Below are 22,790 nucleotides of genomic sequence, written 5' to 3' on the forward strand. Positions count from 1 at the left end.
GGGGAAATTAAAAAGAAAACCGCAATTTAGAAAATTTTGGAAGGTTTTGTTTTCACGCCGTACAATTTACGGTAAAAATGACATGTGTTCTTTATTCTTTGGGTCCATGATTAAAATGATACCCATGATAACATACTTTTCTATAACTGTTGCGCTTAAAAAAAATCGCAAACTGTTTAACCAAATTAGTTCGTTTAAAATCCCCCTATTTTGAAGACCTATAACTTTTACACTTTTCCGTATAAGCGGCAATATGAGGGCTCATTTTTTGCGCCATGATCTGTACTTTTTATTGATTGTATATTTGCTTATATAAAACTTTGAATACTTTTTTTATTAATTTTTTTGGACTAAAATGTTATAAAAAAGCAGCTATATTGGACTCTTTTTTTTTTTTTTTTACGTTCACACCGTTCACCGTACGGTATTATTAACATTTTATTTTAATAGTTGGGATATTTACACATGCGGCAATACCAAATATGTATATAAAAACTTTTTTTTATACTTTTTGGGGGTGAAATAGGGAAAGTGAGACAATTTACGTTTTTATTGGGGAAGGGGGTTTTTCACATTTGTTTTACTTTTATTTTTTACTTTGTTTACTTTTATTTTTACACTTTAATAGTCCCCATATGGAACTATTTATAGCAATCATTCGATTGCTAATACTGTTCAGTGCTGTGTATAGGACATAGCACTGATCAGCATTATCGGTCATCTTCTGCTCTTGTCTGCTCGATCTTAGACCAGAGCAGAAGACGGCCGGAGCAAAGTGAGGTGAACTCTGGCCGCCATGCTGGATGATCGGATTGCCGCGGCAGCGATGGGGGCGATCCGATCATCCATTCAAAGTACCGCGATGCTGCAGATGCTGCAGACGCAGATGCTGTGATCTGTATTGATCATGGCATCTGAGGGGTTAATGGCGGACATCCGCGCGATCGCAGATGTCCGCCATTACGGGCGGGTCCCTGGCTCCTATCAGCAGCCGGGACCTGCTGCGCATGACGCGAGTATCGCTCCGATGCTCGCGGTTATGCATAGGATGTAAATGTACATCCTGGTGCGTTAAGCACCAGCTCACCAGGACGTACATTTACGTCTTGCGTCGTTAAGGGGTTAAAGAGGTACTCTGCCCCTAGACATCTTATCTCCTATCTAAAGGATAGGGGATAAGATGTCTGATCGTGGGGGTCCGTAATGACGGGCAACACAGGGGCCGGAGCATTGGGACATCACGGCTCCGCCCCTCTTGACATCACGGCCTGCCCACTCAATACAAGTCTATGGGAGCGAGCGTGGCGGCCATCATGCCCCCTCCCATAGACTTGCATTAAGGGAGCGGGCCGTGATGTCACAAGGGGCGATCAGACATCTTATCCCCTATCCAAAGGATAGGGGATTAGATGTCTAGGGGCGGAGTACTCCTTTAACAGAGCAATACTGAAGCAGTGGGTCACCTTAAAAAGGCTAAATATATTTACATAGCTACCAGACCCCAAAGCCATGTCTCCGCCAGGTACTTTTGTAGGGTCTTTCTCAGGTGACATATGTCTAGAGCTATTCTTCTGTAACCACGAGTAGAATACCCCAGCCCGGTCCTTACAGCTGTGTAAAATAACAAAGGATCACTTATGCAAAATACAAAAGTATAAACTAATATGTACTTATATACCCAAGAAAGCCTATTATTGAATTCCGACAGATTATAAAGATACATAGTATGCCACAATATTTTGGCTGAATTGGCTGACTTATGCAAAATTTAAATTGCAGAGCACATAACAGTGATGTAAACAATATCCCTTTGGATATAGTTTGGAATATTCTAATATTTTCAGTATAATTCATACATGCCTATAGTTTAATCTGAGCCTGGTTAGAAAATGTTGCTTCTGTACATCGAGTTACAAATGTTTGGTTTGGAGGGCAACTTATTTTGATTAGATGGCTTCCCCCGGTTTATTTCTCAGCAGGGAATTAGGGAATCTACATGTACGGACATACTAGGCGCAAGTTTTATTCCACCATGTCGGTATTGGCTAAATTTCATACTGCATTTAGTGCTTGCGAACTGGATGCCAACCTATACTGTGGCAGAGAGCAACAAATGCCATTCATTTCAATTACCCAAATGCAGTCACCTAGTGACTCCATTCAGGCCATATATATGGTATTTTAACCAGACTGGACAGCGCATTAAACCATGATGTTACAAATGTTCTTGTTTGGGGCAGATTGTATCCTCAATCCACGAGCTTCACGTGGTTATTTGTTTTGTACATTATATACATCCCTGTTAGAGGCAGATTGCTAGACAATCCACGAGCCTCATGTTTTCTCCGTTCTGTTCCTTCCATATTGCATATGTTTCTGTCCTTGACAGTTTGCATTATCAGTCCACGAACCTCATGCTGTTGTCATCTTTCTTTCTCACGTTTGCTACTCATGTGTCTCATTATGATCTTAGTTATACACGTCTTAGTGTTAAAGGGGTATTCCGGGTAAAAACATCTTATCAGACATCTTATCCCCTATCCTTTCGATAGGGCATAAGATGTTTTTGCCCGGAATACCCCTTTAAGTTCTTTGGTGTGGGTATAGCTTCTGAGCCTCTTGTTGTGCACGTTTATGTCTTATGCTGTGTACCTTCTGGAAAAGTTTGCTCTGGTTCTTTTGGGACGAGTCTCAGGACACAGCAGGAATTATCTTCCTTACATCTGCAAGTATGAGGATACTGCCTTACTAGTACATGAGATCTCAGGTTGAGTACGTCTTGTCCGTTATGTATTGTCTATGCGGGTCTCTTTATTGTTTACACTTTGTGTGGCATGGTTCAATATGATAACTTGCGTGTAGCATGGGGCGCTTGGCGTTTTTCAACATTTATTTCCCTCTTGTGGCTCTTCCTATTGAATACCTACTGACATCTGTGCTTTGGCCACTTCTCAATCTAACAGACTCATTGTTCCTTTATCTATCCACAAAAAGAGAAATACAGAGGGCAACGTCAGACTAGTCAGTATGCATGAACGGTCCGGGGGTACTCCTATGTGAACAGGACAGCAGCCAGATAATGCGAGATACTACTGAACGGGGTGCAACGCTAATGAGTGACTAGACAAAAGTGCAGAATTCCATAAAAAAAGATATAGGCTATGCACTCACCGTTCCTGTAGAATATTTCATACGGACATTCTGTTCCAGCAGGGAGACTTCATAGATGCGGAGTGCCGCAGCAGAGAACCCGGTGGTCCCCAGCAGTGGGACCCCGGCAAACTGACATCTTATTCCCTATCCTTTGGATAGGGGATAAGATGCTAGGGGCGGAGTACCCCTTTAAGTTAGGGCACTGTTATTGTTCTGTTCCACTGACACATTCCAACCAGCTGTTAACTCAAGCATCTCGTCTATTATCTTGGGTTCTTATGAGGTATGTTATAACCATTAATACTTGCATTACCTAACTGATGTGTTTTGCCCCCTTCTTTAGGTTACCCTTCACGGCCGGCCAGGCATACCCCAGGCCTTTTCATTCCCCTAGTGGTACATTCCACTCACGGTACATGTAACCCGACCACAAATAATGTAAAAACAAAATAATAGACAGAGAACTAAAGGCTTTGCTATACATATATTATACTTTTGTCTGCCATTAGTAGTTTGTAATTGTATGTTTTGCGTCAATGCAATGTGTCAGCCGCAATATTATGTCATACTGTATATCTTTATCATTTGCATGAATATAACAATAGGCTTTTCATGAGTATATTATTACATGTTTATTTGTACTTTGTATTTTGCATATGTGGTCCTTTGTTATTTCATACACCTGCAAGGGCTGGGCTATTGTAGATGATGGCTTAGTTATGATTGACTATTGGACATGCTCTCTCCCCTACAGTGGCATCACTAAGGGGGGGCCAGAGTGGGTCATAGCCCCCCTACATCACGCTGTGCCCCCCCATGTGACCCCCCCCCAACTGAAAATGCACCCATTCATTTTATACTCCTATTTATTTTTCTAAATCACTGTTGAGGTCTATGGTCTTGTGTTGCCTGGGCCATCCCGCTGGCCGCCAGACTTCACCAACTATGACGTACTGACTGCGTGAGTGTATGTCACGGTGTGCGCAGTGGAGTGTCCCTTGCCAGCTTCAGTCAGTACCTGTCCCTTGGTGCTAGAAAATAGTGCTTTCCAAACAGTGGGGGAGATTTATTAAAGCTGTCTATGTCCCGCATCAATATAGACCAAACTACAGAGGGTTAAGCCGGTCTATTGTGCGCCAAATTTATCAAAAGTCACACGGCTCTTGATAAATTCTGTGCACGGACTTCGGGATCTATGCTTTAGACTGTATTTATACCTGCTCCAGCACGGTCTGACATTTCGGCGTACTTTCAGCCGAAGCGACTTGTCGCTCAAAAGTCGCTTTTGATAAACTCAGCACCAATGCATTTTTCCATCTAAAATAGACCAAAATGCATCATGTCCTAAAAATCCTCTAAAGCAAAAGTCGCAAAAAAGTCACACATAATTAGACTGCGACTTTCTGTGCGACAAATTTAGACAGGAAAAAACAGTCTAAATCCTTTGATAGATCGCCCACAGTGTGTCTTCAGCTGTTGCAAAACTACAACTCCCAGCGTGCCCGGACAGCCTTCGGCTGTCCGGGCATGCTGGGAGTTGTAGTTTTGCCACAGCTGGAGACACACTGTTTGGAAAGCACTATTTTAGGAGAATGTACTAGAGGAGGTGTCCTGTTTATCCAGCTTATCTTCCCATCCTTTCATTAAACAGCATGCGTTTTCCTTTGCCCCCTTTCTAAAAGACAAGCCACGCTGAAATGAGATAAACAAAGGATTGTGCGCGGCACCTGAGATGATAACATTTAACAAGCCCGATTGCGTTCTTCCCATGTCACTCTCCTCCACCGCTGAGCCTGACGTGGCATTCACTTAACACATCTTTGGCAATATTACCATCCATTTATTAACTGCATCCTCTCGTTGATGGAAGAAATCTGCTGAGCTGTAAAGTGCAGCTATTATTATTTTTACTTGCTTTATCCTGTTCGACTGTCAGTCATTGGTTTAAAGAAAAAAAAGAAGCTTTATTTCAAAGAAAGCTCCCTTTCTCTGTATTGTTTAACCTTTGACATTTTCTACCATTGTAGTACCCCAAGGCGAGCACTAGATGGCAGCAGCACACAAGTTTATAAAATGCTTCCGTAAACTGTTTATCTGCAACAATCGCTTCCAAAAAACACTCCAATGTAGGAGTGCATATTATCACCTGGGCGTTGCAGCTAGCAAACACTTTGCCCGTTTACTGACTGGCATGAACGCTGGCAGGCTGCTATTTGAAGGCTTTTCATGAGGCCATTACCCTGCTGAAAAGTTCTGCCGAGCCTCTACCCAATTAGCATGATAAACCGAGGAGAGAAGAGCTCTGTTTATGAAGCAAACAAAATATGGTATAGTTAACAGATTCTAAACAATGGAGCCTACAGGAACCCGTAATTGTGTGTTGATGCTGGCTGAGTGTTATAGATGGAACAAACCACCAACAATTCCGTTTGCTGGCAATGAATGGAGCTCATTTCGGCTGTTTGCTTGTTCTTCAATCTATGCGGAGGCATCGAAAACTCCTGACAAAACTTGAGGGATTAGAAAAAAAAACTAACAAACTAAGATTCCTCTGGATCAACTCAGTAGGGACTCATTAGGGATATAGGTTTAACTTGATGGACTCTGGTCTTTTTTCAACCTTAGGATCTATGTTACTATCTTGACACTTATGAACTCTTATGGTACGTGCACACGGTTGATTATTTGCAAAATGTTTGCACGTAATATTCTGCACAGACATTCCGCTGATTTGTCCATTGATTTGTGTGTGGCTTCTCTGTAAACAGCACATATATAAAGATCAGTGTTTCCCAACCAGGGTGCCTCCAGCTGTTGCAAAACTACAAATCCCAGCATGCCCAGACAGCCAAAGGCTGTCTGGGCATGCTGGTAGATGTAGTTTTTCAACAGCTGGAGGCACCCTAGTTGGGAAACACTGGTATAGACAGAGCAGTGACTTTGGACACTAGCAATTAAATGGAAGGGACTCTGCTGCCAGTCCAACCTTAATAAATAACATACAAACATGGCTCCATTGCTGAGGACATCACTTACAGTTCTATATCTGTATATACAGCACACTATTACCATTTATCCAGTATGTATTAATTGATGAGCAAACTTTTGAAAAGTAGAAAAGTTTGAAGAAGAACTATTTTAAAATTGAAAGGTTCGATTCAGCTTGGTTTTATGCGCTGAAATAAGCCTTAAACCCCTGTCTAACACTGCTAAGTATGTACACTGCCCAAAAAATAAATAAAGGGAACATTAAGATAACACATCCTGAAGCTGAATGAATGAACTAATTGTATGAAATACTTTCATCTTTACATAGTTGAATTTGCTGACAACAAAATCACACAAAAATTATCAATGGAAATCAAATTTATCAACCCATGGAGGTCTGGATATGGAGTCACACTCAAAATCAAAGTGGAAAACTATACTACAGGCTGATCGAACTTTGATGTAATGTCCTTAAAACAAGTCAAAATGAGGCTCAGTAGTGTGTGTGGCCTCCACGTGCCCGTATGACCTCCCTACAACACCTGGGCATGCTCTTGATGAGGTGGAGGATAGTCTCCTGTGGGATGTCCTCCCAGATCTGGACTAAAGTATCCACCAACTCCTGGACAGTCTGTGGTGCAATGTGGCGTTGTTGGATGGAGCGAGACGTGATGTCCCAGATGTGCTCAATCGGATTCAGGTCTGGGGAACGGCCAGGCCAGTCCACAGCATCAATGCCTTCCTCTTGCAGGAACTGCTGACACACTCCAGCCACATGAGGTCTAGCATTGTCTTGCATTAGGAGGAACCCAGGGCCAGATCAGCATTTGGTCTCACAAGGGGTCTTGTGAGGGGTCTCGGTAACTAATGGCAGTCAGGCTACCTCTGGCAAGCACATGGAGGGCTGTGTGGCCCCCCCAAAAATGCCACACCATTACTGACCCACCGCCAACCAGTCATACTGGAGGATGTTGCAGGCAGCAGAACGTTCTCTACGGCGTCTCCACGACATTCTCACATCTCTCACATATGCTCAGTGTGAACCTGCTTTCATCTGTGAAGAGAACAGGGCTCCAGTAGTGAATTTGCCAATCTTTGTGTTCTCTGGCAAATGCCAAACGTCCTGCACAGTGTTGGGCTGTAAGCACAACCCCCACCTGTGGATGTCGGGCCCTCATACCACCCTCATGGAGTCTGTTTCTGACCCCTTGAGTGGACACTTGCACATTTGTGGCCTGCTGGAGGTCATTTTGCAGGGCTCTGGCAGTGCTCCTCCTGCTCCTCCTTGCACAAAGGCGAAGGTAGCGGTCCTGCTGCTGGGTTGTTGCCCTCCCACGGCCTCCTTTACCTCTCCTGATGTACTGGCCTGTCTCTTTGTAGCGCCTCCATGCTCTGGACACTATGCTGACAGACACAGCAAACTTTCTTGCCACAACTCCCATTGATGTGCCATCTTGGATGAGCTGCACTACCTGAGCCACTTGTGTGGGTTGTAGACTCCGTCTCATGCTACCACTAGAGTGAAAGCACCGCCAGCAGATTTCTCAAGGCTTTTAAAAAGTTATCCCTTTTTGGGAGTAATTACAGAACTGATGGACTGTCAATAGCCAGCATACCACAGGAGGTGGCAGACTGGTGTTACTAGTGTTACTGGAGGACAGCAGGAGGTGGCAGACTGATGTTATTTGTAGTATCTAGCATATAGCAGGGATGGTGGTAGTACTGTGTAATCAGTGTCATTTGACACAGACTTTTATTTAGAATTTTGCCCCCCAGACGGCCCAGGCCTGGTTGGAAGTATCAGGTTCGAAAAAGATTTTGCTTTAAAATTGTGCTATCCAGAATTTCACATCACACTGAGACCCGCACAAGTATGGTTCAGTAATATTTGACAGCAAATGTAACATGTGTGCCAAACAGGGACAACATTTTAGTCTTTTCAATTTTGCCCCAGCCAGGCGGACCAGGCCTGGCTGGAGGTTGCACCATCAAGGGTGATGGAGGTGGCCTAGTGGTTGACTAGTGTGAGTCAGCAACCGTCATGGCATAGTGGTTTACTAGAGGAAGATGTGTAGAGCATGATGCTAAGAAAAAATTGTCTTTTATTTGAATTTTAACAGCCAGGCAGCCCATGCCTGGCTGGCTGGAGGTTGCACCAGCAACTGACATGGCAAAGTGGTTTACCGGAGGAATTTTTTAGTAGCCTGTGTAGAGCATAAGGTTAAGAAAAAGATGTCTTTTTTTTTTTTTTTAATTTTGCCAGCCAGGTGGCCCAGGCCGGGCTGGCTGGAGGTTGCACCAGCAGCCATCATGGCATAGTGGTTTACTGGAGGAAGTTGTAGTAGCCTGTGTACAGCATGGAGTTAAGAAAAAGAAGAAAGAGTCCTCTGCCCCCTTAATACTTATAAAGTCCAAAAAACCCTGATCATCTGCTGAAACCAAATAGCCTCTGGCAGGCAGTAAGAACTTGGGACAATTGATGCAGTTGCATCTACTACCACTGGACACCTGACTGCTGTTACCACTTTCTGTACTGGTGCTAGTACTGGCACCAAAATTCTTACTGCCAGAGCACATGGCAGGGGTCTTCTGACTTCTACACCATCAAACATCTCCATTACCAAACATAGTTTTAAGGATTGTTTGGATTTGTAGGTTGTTTTTTCCCGAAAACAACGCCCATTTTGTAGGTTTATTTTTTTCACTCTGAGTGATTCAGATTCTATCGTTTTTTTTTCTGTTGCACATAGGCCCTCATTTACTAAGAGTGGAGTGTAGGTTTCATTGTGGGTTTTAATTCCCTACAATTTATTTTCCACTGTATTTACTAAGGTTTCCCTACATTTTCCACTTTCCCTACACTTTGCTTTTTTTTACACATGCTCTGATCTGTAGGGTTTTCCTCAGCTGAAATCCACCACATTTTATGTGGAAACCTTAGTAAATATGTTGGGTTTTAGTGAAAATGTCGGGAACACGCCCTTTTAGGAGACCATGGCCCATTTCCCCGGCGGCCACGCCCCCTTTTTGGGTTTTCTTAGCAAAATGGAGAGTTAGTCGGGGTTTTTTCAATTCTGATGCAAATTTTGGTGGAAAATCTGGCGCAGACAGAATTTCTGGCGCAATGCGACAGAATCTGGCGCACAACCAGACAAAACATTTTGGGTTTGCAATAGTAAAGGAGGGCCATTCTGTCGCATATTGCGACAGAATTTAGGCACAAAAACCGACAAAACGAGTCGGAATCATGTTAGTAATTGAGGGCCACTGTCTGTTTTCTTTGCTCTCTATCTCTGTCCTATTTCTATCCCTATTTCTGTCCCTCTCTCTCTCTCCCCTCTGACTGAGCGGAACAGCATGTGAGCCCTTATAGCTGTGTTAAGCTGCCCTCCCCCTTCCTGTCTCATATTGGCCTTTTGGCTGATTGGCACATAAAACCAGCAAACCATATGATAACTGCCACTGCCCCCTGATCCTCCTGCTTCCTCTTGGTGCCAAAACGCTACGCTTTTTATGTATTTTCTGCGCTTTTACCATATCAAGCGAACCAAACCTGTAAATGTTCGGGAGTTTAGCGAGCTGAGCAAAATGTAAAGTTCAAGTCAAATGCGGGTTCGCCAAGGTCAGCTGGATCATTTCTAGTATTAAAGAATATCTCTATATAATGCATTGTCCATAATCTGCACAAATCAGCTATAACATACTGTATAATGCAGTTATTACATACAACATAACATATAACATATAATCCAGTTATACAGAATTAAAAAAACATAGCTGCTTTGTTCCACAAACAGCGCCACACATGTCCATTCAATTTAGCTAAACTAAGCTGTAATACCACACACAAACTGATGACAGGGGTGGCGCTGTTTCTGGTTTTCTAACTCTAAAGCCACAGATGGGTGAAGTGAATTATGTTGTTACAATGACTTTCATAAGGGACAAACTAGGATGACTACACAAGTTGGTCAGAATAGTTTCAAAACAGCAGTTCTTTTGAGGTATACGCATTATGCAGTGCTTGGTACCTACCAAAAGTGGTCCAAAGAGGACAACGGGTGAACCAGCAACAGGGTCATGGGTGCCCAATGGTCATTGATGTAAGTGAAGAGTGAAGGTATATATGAGGTCATGATCTGATCATGACTAAGGGCTAGGGTAGCCAGAAACCTGTCAACATTTTTCTACAAGTTTTTCCATTTTCCACCATTTATTCACTTTTGAGTTGTCAAGTTTTTCTACAAGAAAACTGGAAAACCAATCAGAGGCTTTTAAAAAATGAAAGAAGCAATCTGATTGGTTGCTATGGGAAACTCAGCAGCTTTTCCAGGAAAGTAAGGTTTAACCCTAACACTGTAACACTGTAACACTCTGTCCCACCCCAGGACTCAAACTTGTGGTGGTCTCCCATTCCACTGTGCTGCCGAGACGGTCCTGCTTATCTTACTGTTATACATGCCGAGAGATCCCCATAGACCACAATGGGCCTATTGGTTTCAATGGGCAAAAAAATCACAGAGTTAATGCACTAGTCATAGTTCCCTATACCATTAAAGAAGGGAGAGCTCAATATTCACGAATATGCGCAAGAATTTTCGCATCTGCGCAAAAAGAAAAAAAACGAATATGCGAATTTCGTGAATATATGACGAATATTCATCCATATATTCACGAAATATCGCAAATTCCAATATGGCCTATGCCGCTCATCACTATTGTGCAAGTTCTCCCACTTAAATAGATGAGAGAGGCCTGTAATTTTCATCATAGGTATACTTCAACTGTGAGAGACGAAATGAGAAAGAAAAAATCCGTAAAAGCACATTGTCTGATTTTTAAAGAATTAATTAGCTAATTATGGTGGAAAATACGTATTTGGTCAATAAAAAAAGTTAATCTCAATACTTTGGTATACACCTTTGTTGGCAATGACAGAGGTCAAACGTTTTCTGTAAGTCTTCACAAGGTTTTCACACACTGTTGCTGGTATTTTTACCCATTCCTCCATGCAGATCTCCTCTAGAGCAGTGATATATTGGGGCTGTCGCTGGGCGACATGGACTTTCAACTCCCTCCAAAGGTTTTCTATGCGGTTGAGATCTGGAGACAGGCTAGGCCACTCCAGGACCTTGAAATGCTTCTTATGAAGCCCCTCCTTCATTACCCGGGTGGAGTGTTTGGGATCATTGTCATGCTTAACCCCTTAACGACGCAGGACGTATATTTACGTCCTGCGCCGGCTCCCACGATATGAAGCGGGAACGCGCCACGATCCTGCATCATATCGCTTCGGTCCCGGCGCTCATCAACGGCCGGGACCCGCGGCTAATACCACACATCGCCGATCGCGGCGATGTGCGGTATTAACCCTTTAGACCGCCGCTTCTAAAGTGAAACTGAAAGTATAACGGCTGCTCAGTCGGGCTGTTCGGGACCGCCGCGGTGAAATCGCGGCGTCCCGAACAGCTGATCGGACACCGGGAGGGCCCTTATCTGCCTCCTCGGTGTCCGATCGACGAATGACTGCTTCGTGCCTGAGATCCAGGCAGGAGCAGTCAAGCGCCGATAATGCTGATCACAGGCGTGTTAATACATGCCAGTGATCAGCATAGGAGATCAGTGTGTGCAGTGTTATAGGTCCCTATGGGACCTATAACACTGCAAAAAAAATGTAAAAAAAAAGTGTTAATAAAGGTCATTTAACCCCTTCCCTAATAAAAGTTTGAATCACCCCCCTTTTCCCATAAAAAAAAATTAAACGGTGTAAAAAAATTAATAAATAAACATATGTGGTATCGCCGCGTGTGTAAATGTCCGAACTATAAAAATATATCATTAATTAAACCGCACGGTCAATGGCGTACGCGCAAAAAAATTCCAAAGTCCAAAAAAGCGTATTTTGGTCACTTTTTATACCATTAAAAAAATGAATAAAAAGTGATCAAAAAGTCCGATCAAAATAAAAATCATACCGATACTTCAGATTACGGAGCAAAAAATGAGTCCGCATACCGCCCTGTACGTGGAAAAATAAAAAAGTTATAGGGGTCAGAAGATGACATTTTTAAACGTATAAATTTTCCTGCATGTAGTTATGATTTTTTCCAGAAGTGCGACAAAATCAAACCTATATAAGTAGGGTATCATTTTAACCATATGGACCTACAGAATAATGATACGGTGTAATTTTTACCGAAATATGCACTGCGTAGAAACGGAAGCCCCCAAAAGTTACAAAATGGCGTTTTTTAAAAAATTTTGTCGCACAATGATTTTTTTTTTCCGTTTCGCCGTGCATTTTTGGGTAAAATGACTAATGTCACTGCAAAGTAGAATTGGCGACGCAAAAAATAAGCCATAATATGGATTTTTAGGTGGAAAATTGAAAGGGTTATGATTTTTAAAAGGTAAGGAGGAAAAAACGAAAGTGCAAAAACGGAAAAACCCTGAGTCCTTAAGGGGTTAAAGACCCAGCCACATTTCATCTTCAATGCTTTTGCTGATGGAAGGAGGTTTACACTAAAAATCTCACGATACATGGCCCCATTCATTCTTTCCTTTACATGGATCAGTTGTCCTGATCCCTTAGCAGAAAAACAGCCCCAAAGCATGATGTTTCCAACCCCCATGCTTCACATTGGGTATGGTGTTCTTTGGATGCAACTCAGCATTCTTTCTCCTCCAAACACAACGAGTTGAGTTTTTACCAAAAAGTTCTACTTTGGTTTCATTTGAACATATGACATTCTCCCAATACTCTCCTGGATCATCCAAATGCTCTCTAGCAAACTTCAGACGGGCCCGGATATATACTGGCTTAAGCAGGAGGACATGTCTGGCACTGCATAATTTGAGTCCCTGGCGGCATAGTGTGTTACTGATGGTAGTAGTTACTTTGGTCCCAGCTGTGACCAAACACCTATTTTTCACCTTAATTAGCAAATAAATTCTTTATAAATCAGACAATGTGATATTATGGATTTTTTTTCTCATGTCATTTTCTCATAGTTGAGGTATACCTATGATGAACATGACAGGCCGCTCTCATCTTTTTAAGTGGGAGTACTTGCACAATTGGTGGTTGACTAAATACTTTTTTGCCCAACTGTATCAACTGGCTCCAAAAAGTTAAACAGATTTGTAAATTGCAACAACAAAGAAAAGTATGCACTCACCGCTGGTAAGCTGCTACGGGCTCCGAGTCCGGGATCACCACGGCATGAATGTAGATGGTAAGGGGCGCTCAGAGGCTACGCCGACTGTTTGGGACGTAGGAATGTCCTTCTTCCAGCCTCTTGAGGCCGGTAGAAGGACCATTCCTACGTCCGAAACAGCTGGTGTAGCCTCTGAGCGCCCCTTACCGTCTACATTCATGCCGTGGTGATCCCGGACTCGGAGCCCGTGGCAGCTTACCAGCGGTGAGTGCATACTTTTCTTTGTTGTTGCATATATCGATACTTTACCTAGTGTGTGCACCCTGCAGGTGCTGCGTATATATAGAAGTGAGTCCGGACGCTCCTAGCGTTTACCTTGTGGTATCGTATGTTTGCTTTTTCCACCTATTTGGTTTGCTACCTGGTGTGCTCTCTCCTTCTTGAATTTTCTATGGAGATTTGCAAAATACTTCTATTAAAAAAATCTTAATACTTCCAGTACATATCAGCTGCTACAGTATATGCTTCAGCGGAAGTTGTGTAGATCTTTTCAGTCTAACTACAGTGTTCTCTGCTGACACCTCTGTCCGTGTCAGGAACTGTCATGAGCAGGATAGGTTTGCTATGGGCATTTGCTCTTGCTTTGGACAGTTTCTGACATGGACAGAGGTGTCAGCAGAGAGCACTGTGGTCAGAACGAAAAGAGCTTCACAACTTTCTCTGTAGTATACAGCAGCTGATAAGTACTGGAAGGCTTTGGTTTTTTAAATAGAAGTAATTTACAAATCTTTTTGTATATGAGAACATGACGTTTGTAAGTCTACCCTGCTGCCCCATGAGTAGTCCATACTTACCTAGTCCCATCGGTTGTGCTGTAATCATGCCCTCTCTGTGTCACCGCTCTTCTCCCGGGGGCTGTCAATCACACTATTGGGTCATGATTACAGGAGCGGGACTATGTAATTATAGCTTCCCGCCCAAGGGACTACTAACGGGGGAGGCAGGCAGGACTTACAAACTTCATATCCTCACCATCCCTGGGGGCAGGAACGTCTCCCGGGGATGGTAAGGATGAAGATTCTACCAAATAGAACGCATTGCCCCGCATTATATATGGCAAAATGTTGTGCTTGCTTCCCTTTAAAGGGGTTATCCAGGAAAAAACTTTTTTTTTTTATATATCAACTGGCTCCAGAAAGTTAAACAGATTTGTAAATTACTTCTAATTAATTAAAAAATCTTAATCCTTTCAGCACTTTTGAGCTTCTGAAGTTGAGTTGTTCTTTTCTATCTAAGTGCTCTCTGATGACACGTGTCTCGGGAACCGCTCAGTTTAGAAGAGGTTTGCTATGGGGATTTGCTTCTAAACTGGCGGTTCCCGAGACACGTGTCATCAGAGAGCACTTAGACAGAAAAGAACAACTCAACTTCAGAAGCTCATAAGTATTGAAAGGATTAAGATTTTTTAATAGAAGTAATTTACAAATCTGTTTAACTTTCTAGAGCCAGTTGATATATATATATATATATATATATATATATATATATATATATATTTAAAAAGTTTTTTCCTGGAATACCCCTTTAAATTCCCCCTTAACCCTGTTGGATCTAATATTGCAGCTAAACAAGCTTCAGAGTTTTTTTTTATTCATACCACCCAAATGGAGCCACCTTATATGAACTTTGGATGTGGATGGACACTTCAAACAATTCTCTCTGAGTCTGGGAGCTAGCCTTTGGCTACAGATATACTTTATATAGCACAGTTCATTGTCAGGAATCTTCTTATCTACCGCTGTGTTCCCAGTATTATTCATGGCTGTATTCGCTTCTTTGTGAGGATATTCACGTCTCCGTTTTGCTCTCCTCCTCATTTCTCTGCATCCAAATAGCTGCCAGATCGGATGATATCACATTAACCAGGTACGGCGCCACCTGCTAATTATATGGCCTGATTCCTTCTGACACCAGCCTGTCCTTCACAGTGGAAATGTCTGAGCATTGTCAATAGGCACATTAGTATCATTGCGTAATTGTCCTGTCATAGTAGCAAGTTATCCGGAACAGTCTGCGGACACTGACTGGAAAAGGGCGGCATTCTGTAACAATGAAAATGAATTAAACTCTGCACCTCATACACCAGGGTTTACTAACCACGGCTGTCCAGGCATGCTGGGAGATATAGTTTTGCAACAGCTGGAGGCACCTGGTTAAGAAACACTGTCATATCCATACACCCCTGAAAATACACACACAGAATTGTTACTGCATGGGAATAATTTTTTTTACTATTATATCGTAGATTGTATATAGTAGTTATTATAGTAGATTGTATACTCCTAAAGGCAGTCCCCTATTTCCCTCTATAGGTATATTCACATGTCGGAATTTGTGCAGAATGTCCGCACATAAAGGGGGGTATTTATCAATTTTGCCTGTTGACAGTTTCTTTTTACCCTTTTTTTTCACTTTGGTTTTCGTGGACATGCACCAAATTTATCATTTGGTGCAAGTTGTTAGTAATTTTGGCTCAAATGTTGAAATCAGCCGTTCACATCGCCTATTACACAGAACTTACCGCCACAGAGGACGCGTATGTTACCCTGTAGAGCAGCCATTTCGGAGTCCCTCCTGCAGTATATCAGCAAGCGACGTGTTATTTTCTATTGTGGGGTTTAGAGCCACCATGTGAAATGGATTTTATTTTCAACTTGAGTAGTTTTTTTTTTTTTTGTTACTTTAGTGCAGTGGTCTTCAACCTGCGGACCTCCAGATGTTGCAAAACTACAATTCCCAGCATGCCCGGACAGCCGTTGGCTGTCCGGGCATGCTGGGAGTTGTAGTTTTGCAACATCTGGAGGTCCGCAGGTTGGAGACCACTGCTTTAGTGCTTACCTTTCCTGAACCTGTGCGGCCATGTCCAATGCTGGCTCGACGGAGGGTGAAGGTTCCTCAGAGACAACTATGTCGCAGGATAGTATTGAGCAGCCCCGGAGGCGTCGATGCTTTCACCCAAAAAAATGTTTTAATGTATTTTGACGCCTTTACATTTTCTGACATTGCTAAGTGTGTTTTCCATGTGCAAAATTTCTTGGCGGGGATTTGCGCCAAAAAAACAGGATTTGCGCCAAAGATCGAATGATGAATTACTGCCGCAAATGATGAATTACTGACTAAAGTTAAAATCACACACAGGACCGTGTGATTTTGAGAAAGTTGCAAAAATGACAGTGGAGAGATGCGCCAAACTTTGGCGCAAAAAGACCTGCACCAAAGTATTGCGCCAAAGTTAGGTGAAAAAAAACACATAAATCCTTTGATAAATACCCCCCAAAAACTCCCCCTATGATTAAACTGTTAACAGGAGCAGCGGACCCCATTCACTTCTACGTCCAAACTAGGGGTGACTCCATTCGGGACTTGTACGCTATTTTATGCGGACTCATAATGGGGGGCTGTTGCGCTTTTGAAATAGAGTAAAAGTCTAGAAAGGAGTCACTAAGTGACTCTGTTTGCCCATAGAAGTTAATGTGGTCCGTTGCTCCTATTAACAGTATACGTTGGCATCCAGCTTGCTGACGGAAATAATTAATCAGGGCAGGAAAGCAGTGTGATCGTACCCTGATGTCGCAGCTAGAATTAAAGGGGTACTACCGTGGAAAACGTTTTTCTTTTTTAATCAACTCGTGCCGAAAAGTTAAACAGATTTGTAAATCACTTCTATTAAAAAATCTTAATCCTTCCAGTACTTTTTAGGGGCTGTATATTAAAGAGGAAATGTTTATCTTTCTGGATTTCTCTTATGTCACGACGACAGTGCTCTCTGCTGACCTCTGCTGTGCATTTTAGGAACTGTCCAGAGCAGTAGAAAATACTCATAGCAAACAAATGCTGCTCTGGACAGTTCCTAAAATGGACAGCAGAGGTCAGCAGAGAGCACTGTGCTCGTGACATAAGAGAAATCCAAAAAGATAAACATTTCCTCTGTAGTATACAGCCCCTAAAAAGTACTGGAAGGATTAAGATTTTTTTTTATAGAAGTCATTTCCAAATCTGTTTAACTTTCTGCCACCAGTTGATAAAAAAATAAAGTTTTCCACGGTAGTACCCCTTAAATGAACACTGGCACTTTCTTATGTCAGTCATTAAAGTCTTCTTACACAGACATGTCAATAAATATAGAGGGGAGAAGTGTGTGTCTTCACTCCCTGACTCGTTGCTCGATTGGAGACGAGCTCCATTGTAAGTTTATGAAGCCCGTCTCCTGCAATAAGTCGGGGAGTACAGTAACATGGGAAGTCAAAAGCGATGCTGCACACTTCTGGCCATGTTGAGCGATCGCTAGAGGTCAAACGTTTTTTACGTGATAGTAACACTTGAAGTTACTCAACAATGGAGAAATAGAACAGGGCCACATATCCACAACTAGATCATAGTACAAGTAGTGGATGTGAGGCCATGTTTTGTTTCATTTGTATTCTATCCCCTCATTTATGTCGTTTTTCCCATGGTCAGCACTCTGTTTCACCCATTTGGCCAGGGCATTTATAAGCAGCAAGAGACAGCATGAGGGTCTGTTCACACAGCGGAATTTCTACTGAAGAATTCCTCTGTAATTTACTGTCTTATGATTTAAATGAGATTCCGCAGTCACATTCAGGCCGCAGAATTTCCGAGGCGCACAATTTCTGCGGAATTATGGAAATTCCGCCATGGGAACATACCCTCAGGGATTCCTCCTAGCATTCTTTCAGCTCTCTGGAAGGGAGCACATGGTTGGTGTTCATACTAGAGCGGTGCTTTGCAGCAGCCATTGTTGCTGTGGTAAGGCCCAAAGCAGGGAGCTTTGTCGGGCAACAGTGGGGCTGCCTGGCCACTGGGTTTGATGTTGTGGCAGTGGTGGTCGCCCCCCCCCAGCACTACTTCAGTGTTGTTTAAGGGACCAACTATTATCAGGTGGTCCTGACGTGGTGAGTCATATAGAAGTACCATTTAGCTCTCTGGGTGTTGTATTATGAATCTGTGCATGAAGATTTAAAGGGGCTATCATGGAAAAAACTTATATATATATATATATATATATATATATATATATATAAACTGGCTCCAGATAGTTAAACAGATTTGTAAGTTACTTAATCCTTTTAGTACTTATGAGCGGCTGAAGTTAAGTAGTTCTTTTCTTTGTAAGTGCTCTCTGATGACACCTGTCTCTGGAACTGTCCAGAGTAGAAGCAAATCCCCATAGCAAACCTATTCTACTCTGTGCAGTTCCCGAGACAAGCAGAGATGTCAGCAGAGAGCACTGTTGCCAGACAGAAAAGAACAACTCAACTTCAACAGCTGATAATTATTGGAAAGATTAGGATTTTTTAATAGAAGTAATTTACAAATCTGTTTAACTTTCTGGAGCCAGTTGATATATATATATATATATATATATATATATATATATATATATATATATATATATGAAATACAATTCTGATTTTAGTTCCTAAGTGGTTAATACAGCTAGATGGTTGGTGGTGTCATAGGCAAGAACTAGCTGAAAAATGCTCCAAGGGAAATCATCTTTCAAACCACTCTCTAGCCCTGCAATGTATTAAATGGCTGACAGAGAGGAATCGCAGGCGATAAAGTGTTTCTCAAAGACAAAGAACCAGTCTCCCAGATAGAGGGGTGAGCACCAGTCAGAGTCTTTCCCTTCCACCCCTGCAGCTTCTACAGCAGACAGACAATGACTGGATGAGTGATGGTCTGACACACACAAGAGTAATGCTGCATTCTGCTTAAACTAAAACAAAATAAAGCCTTGTGTGTGCAGGAGTCAGTCAGCAGATATGACTTCCCAGCCACAGTTCACTCAGCATTTAAGATGATTTTTTGTAGGAGATAACAAAGTGGGGAGAACATTTTAAGAAAACATTTTAGGCAGTATCAAGAGTTCTTAGCTGTGTTACTGTATCTTGCAGGAATGTAGCAGACACTTTATAGTGCAAAATAGAAAACTTTAATGTTCTTACTTAGAAATACAAAATACTTGTTGGTTACTAGGGATGAGCGAAACAAATCTGACGGATCCGACTTCGATACGAACTAATTCGAATATCGCCGCAATTCAATTACACGAATTGCTTCATTAAACTCCCTTTAGTGCGGTCCAGGCTCCAGGGCATCTAAGATGGTGGCTCCACATGTCAGGACATCGGGCAAGGAACTCTGGGAAGGCGGCAAGCTGGGTAGGCGGGATGACCCTGAATCACATGCAGCATGCAGCCTATTAGCAGCCAGCCACTCCTGTGATGTTACAGCCCTATATAATGGACAGCCATCATGCAGCCAGTCACATCAGCATTTTATTGCGGAGAGAGAGAGAGAGTACAACAACTGAAAAGCTAATAGTAGCCAGCCAGTTAGGGTGAGCAGAGCACTAAAAGCCATAATCACCTGCTATTAGTGCCTAATACAGGTTGCATAGCAGAGCGTGTTGTCCTTTATTAAGTGTAACCTGTGCGCACATAGGTGGTGTAAAATTTTGTTCCTGTTAAAGTCTTAAGCGCCTAGTTACTGTGAAAGGCCAGCCAAAAGTACACACCTGCTGCTTTTGTAGACAAATATTGTTTTAAGCGTAGTGGAGCTTATTGTACTCCCCTCATAAGTGCATAACACATACGTATATCTACGTGGTGTACTATTTTGTTCCTGTTATAGTCCTAAGGGCCTAGTTACTGTGAAAGGCGAGCCAAAAGTACACACCTGCTGGTGTTGTAGACAAATATTGTTTTAAGTGTAGTGGAGCATATTGTACCTCAGAAATAACCCTCAGTTGGCATGGCCGAGGAGCAGCCCTGTCCTCCCATTGCATCTGTCCTAAGCTGTTCCCTCCCCCAAAGCTCCACTATTTAGTGAGGACAATCTACTAGAGGACAGTCAGCAGCTACTGCCCAGCCAAGAAGTGGAGGAGACATCCGCCACTTCCTCCGCTAGGCGGGCAAGTAGTGATGAGGAGAGTGGCGTGGGAGGTGGTGTTGCGAGCATTCAGGCTCCTGAAGCAGACACTGTTGAGAAACCTGAGGAGGACATCAGTGACGTGCAGACACAACTCGATGATGATGAAGCCGATTGCACTTGGGAGCTGGGTGCAGAAGGGGCATCATCATCATCAGGAGAATAAGGTTTCAGGCTGCCCATGAGACAGCAGCTGAACCAGCAAGGTTTTAGCATGGTTGGCAGTCAGCATGGTAGCAGAAGTTGAAAGTCTGGAGCCAAACGTGCCCGGGGTTGACCACCTGCTTCGCGGCAGCCTACCTTCCCGGGAGGTAGTGGAACAGGGGTTCCTGGAGTCTGCGGCAGTAGCAGTCAATCAATGCAGACCTTTGGTGGGAAAATCAGCTACTCGGCAGTGCGGCAGTTTTTCATCAAGCTTCCAGAGGATGTTAACCTGGCCACATGCAAGATGTGTCGGCAGAAGGTAAAGCGTGGCCAGGGTTACAATGTTTGCACCACGGCCCTGTGTCAACATATGCAGCGTCATCAGAAAGCTGCCTGGGAGAACCATGGCTCTTATGCAGTGGTCCAGCCCGCTGCATCACCCAGTGGCACGCCGCTCCCTGTTTTAGCCAGCCAAGGCTCTACCACCTCAGCTGAAGGGAGCTGTCTATCATACCCATCTTCTGTTGCTCCAGATGCTCCTGCTCCTCCTACTTCGAGTCAGTCATTCCGCCAGCAAACCATCGGCAAAGCCATGTCCAATAGACAAAAGTATGCGCCCACTCATCCAACGGCGCAGAAGCTGAATGTTCTCATGTCCATGTTGCTGGTGCTGCAGTCCCTCCCTTTTCAAGTTGTGGACTCTGCACCTTTCAGAGAACTGATGGCTTGTGCCGAGCCAAGGTGCAGAGTCCCAAGCTGTCATTTCTTTGCAAAACAGGCAGTACCAGCCCTGCACAATTTTGTGGAACAGAAATTGGGCTAGTCCTTTAGTCTGTCGGTGTGTACCAAAGTGCATGGCAGTGCCGACATGCGGAGCTGTATCTACGGTCAGGGGCAATATATCTCCTTTTCAGCCCACTGGGTAAATGTGTTGCCTGCACAGCCACAACAGCATCTTGGACAGGTCACGACACTTCCGCCTCCACGCTATCAGGCCATTGGTGCTGTGACAGTGTGCGACTCCACCTCCTCATCCTCCACTGCACGGAAAAATCTCAGTGCCCCTCCACCATACCATGTCATTCATCAGGAAATCGAATCATGGCTTACTCCATGAAAATTGGAAATGGGAACCAGGGTGACCGACAACGGAAATAACATCTTGTCTGCGCTGCGACAAGGAAGCCTGAGCCATGCGCCCTGCATGGTTCAGGTTTTCTATCTGGTTGTCAAGCGGTTCCTGAAGTGTACCCCCCATCTGTAAGACATCCTAACAATGGGAAGGAAACTTTACATGCAGTTCAGCCACTTGTACACCGCAAATCACACCCTCATTGAGCCACAGCAGCAGCAAGGTATCCCCCAACATAGTCTAATATGCAACATTTCCACACATTGGAATTCCACCTTCCATATGTTGGACCGACTATACGAACATAGAAAAGCCATCACCCATTTCTTTATGATCCAAGTGTATAGGGAGACTCCCCTGTGTAACTTCAATGCCGAACAGTGGCAGCTCCATACGTGACACCTGTCGTTTGCTCAGGGCCTTTGAGGAAGCCACAGTATTAGTCCATCGCCAGGATTAATGGATGAACGACGTCATTCCACTTCTTCATTTCCTACAACATGTGTTGGAAACGATGGCTAATCAGGGCACTGGAGACGTGGCGCCTACATCTCATGGCCACATGAGCCCTGTGGGGGCTTAACTGGAAGAGGAGGGGTAGGGGGACAGTGGAGCACAGTTTAGGTTTTGCAAAATGGGCAGTTTTATAGTCATCTGACAGGAGAAGAGGAGCAGGAGCAGCCAGAGGAGCTAGAAGGTTATGAAGAAGACGAGACGGAGTACCCAGACACACTGTGGCAGTATGCAGTGGAGATGGAGGCAGGGAGTCTCTCTGAGTCACTTGCACAAATGGCACGATGCATGCTCAGTTGCTTGCGTGCTGACCACAGAATTGTCACTATTCAGCAGTTGGATGACTTCTGGCTCTCCACCTTATTGGACCCTCACTACTGGCACACAATGGGGGCCTTTTTTACATCCACTGAGAGGGAGGACAAATTGATCTACTACAGAGACATCCTACGTAGTCAGTTGGCCCATGTCTATCTTTGCCATCATTCATCCTCTTGCAGGTCTGACTCGGGTGGCCCTCTGAACTCACCTTCCCCTGACATGGCTGCTGGGGAGGGGTGGGGTGGCAGAAGCAGTGCCAGCTCCATCAGCAGCAGCCTTATTCTACAGTCGCTGATAAGTAGCTTTCTTCACCCGCGTAGTGAAGCAACTCATTAGCAGCAGGTAGACCTGGAGCAGGACCTGAACCA

This window comes from Hyla sarda, chromosome 4 (assembly GCF_029499605.1).
Source record: "Hyla sarda isolate aHylSar1 chromosome 4, aHylSar1.hap1, whole genome shotgun sequence".
In the NCBI taxonomy this organism is placed as follows: domain Eukaryota; kingdom Metazoa; phylum Chordata; class Amphibia; order Anura; family Hylidae; genus Hyla; species Hyla sarda.